A 2,459-nucleotide genomic window follows, 5' to 3' on the forward strand; every position below is an offset into this window, starting at 1 on the left:
GGGGGTCTCGAGCTGGGTGGGGGAGAGCGATGCGACACCTTGGCCAGTCCCAAAGTTCAGAGCTGGCGTGGGGTCGTGAGCTGGGTCGGGTCAGAGCTGGCGGGGGTGTCGCGAGCTGGGTTGCGTCAGAGCTGGCGGATGGGTCGCAAGCTCGGTCGCGGGGAGTGATGTGATGCCTGAAGATGGGGGTCATGGGTCAGAGCTGCAGGGGTGTGTCCCAATTCAAGTCCACTCCGACCGTCCACTGCATCTGTGCGCAGCACCTTGGCCAGTCCCCAAGTTCAGAGCTGGCGGGCGGGTCGCGACCTATGTCGGGACAGAGCTGGCGGGGGAGTCGCGAGCTGGGTAGGGGGGTGTGATGCGATACCTTGGCCAGTCCCAAAGTTCAGAGTTGGCAGGGGAGTCACGGGGTGGGTTCGGGTTACAGCTGGTGGGGGGGTCGTGAGCTTGGTCGGGGGGAGCGATGTCATACCTTGGCCATTCCCAAAGTTTAGAGCTGGCAGGGGGGTCGCAAGCTGGGTCAGGTCAGAGCTGGTGGGGGTTCATGGGATGGGTCAGGGGGAGCGATGCGATACCTAAAGATGGGGGTCGTGGGTCAGAGCTGCAGGGGTGTGTCCCAATTGAAGTCTGATATAACATTCTTAATGTTACCTGCTGTATCCTGTGCCAGCCTTATTGTCTCTGATACACGTATCCTCATTACCTCAGTCACTGAATCATCTCATCAAAGGTCCTCCTCTATTGCACTATCCCAGCACTCTTCCAAGCATGATGTCCCTCTCTAAGAATTTAAAAAAAAATTATTTATATTCTTTAATTTTTAAATGTTATTATTCTTTTTATTTAGGTTAGTTCTGTTTGATGTCACCAATTTCTTATTCATATTATTTTCATAATTTCTTTTCCTTTGTTATATTTGCTATCGGCTTATCAATTTTATTAATCCTTTCCAAGAACCAACTTCTGAGTCTTGTTAATTCTTTCTATTGTTTTTATCTTTCATTTATTTCTCCTTTTATATTCATTATTTCCTTTCTTCTGGAGACATTTACTTTTTTTGCTGCTCTTTTTCTTATTGCCAGGCATGTGAAGTTAAAGGATTTTCTTTTCCATTCTGGAAAAATCTTTATTTTAAGGAAAATATTATTTAACAAGTTGTACTTGGCAAAATACACTCACCCAAAAAGACAGGTTTTTGTCAAAACTTTTCAGTTTCTACAGTATTAGTATTTTGTTTCAATTTTTAAAATAACTTTAAGTACCTAACCTAAGATCTTGAATGCAAACAGACTAGAATGGACAAATATGAGAAATCGTTCTCTTTGGATTAAGGATCTAGAACTTTTGAGTTGTTGTTTTTTTTTTTTAAAAAAACACACCAAAAAACCAAAACCCAAACCCTATGTTTCTCAAATGTTTGTACAAAACATTAATATACTTTAAACTACCTCAACTCAGACATCACTCTGAAACATACTACCAAAATGTTAACTGAGAAAAGCTGAAAATGGTTTTTTATAGTTTATTCAATATCTTTATCACATGCTAGAAAAAAGTTTGAATAACAAAACTATGAAAAGTTAAATATTTTAAAATCCAGATTTCAAAAACTCATGGAGCAAAATGTGTCCCACAGCTTCTTCTATGTAATAATAAATGAAATGCTCTCCACTGCTTGCTGGTTGCCCATCAATATTTTAAATAACTTAAGTTTCTATAAAACTATTTGTATCCACCTATGCTATTCTGATCGCTATAGCCACTCTTAAGACCAGTGTAAGCAGACTGAGGTGGAACCCCCATGCCCTGCATCATTGGACTACTATGAGTCCCATTACTGGCCCTCTGTGGTTGAATTTGATAATATCTCTGTGTTTCTTTGCTGAATATTTGGTCTGTCTTTTGACATGGCAGCCACAGCTTCCTTATGAATGGCAAACTCATCATCTGCTTCACTGTTGACTCTTACATCTGGGCCAATATGCACTCTCATAGGGTTGAAGAACTTATAAATGTCATTCTCAGTTGCTTTATATGGTAGCTACTCATGTGGACACAAGTTGTGCTTTGGACAGCAAACTCACTGTCTCTGTATTTTTGGTCATACATTCCTGACAAATAGTAACTAAAATCTTTCCCAAACAAATCAGTGGTGAGGCCATATCTGTAACTGAGGTCACTATACACTTCAGAACTCCTGTAACTTGTGCTGTAAGGCCCAGACCTCATCCTGTCAAGGCCTGCTTGTTTTACAATGCCAATATAACTCTGGGCAGTGCCAGGCTGAGCATAGAAGCCTGGCTGCTGCACAGACATGAACTTCAGGGTGTGTGTGTGTGTGTGTGTGTGTGTGTGTGTGTGAGAGAGTGAGAGAGAGAGAGAGATCTCATTTCTTCCTAAGTGCTATTAAACATTTCTATAAACTTGTGTTCTATTCTTTCCTTTTGCTTCCCTAAGAG

At 42.0% G+C, this 2,459-nt stretch overlaps 1 pseudogene; it reads right to left on the minus strand.

Moving 5' to 3' along the window:
- The window catches only part of LOC102860384, a 6,665-nt pseudogene that overhangs the window by 1,973 nt on the left and 2,233 nt on the right, over positions 1 to 2,459 (minus strand).

This window comes from Elephantulus edwardii, unplaced genomic scaffold (assembly GCF_000299155.1).
Source record: "Elephantulus edwardii isolate Elephantulus edwardi_28Jun2011 unplaced genomic scaffold, EleEdw1.0 scaffold00470, whole genome shotgun sequence".
NCBI classification, from domain to species: domain Eukaryota; kingdom Metazoa; phylum Chordata; class Mammalia; order Macroscelidea; family Macroscelididae; genus Elephantulus; species Elephantulus edwardii.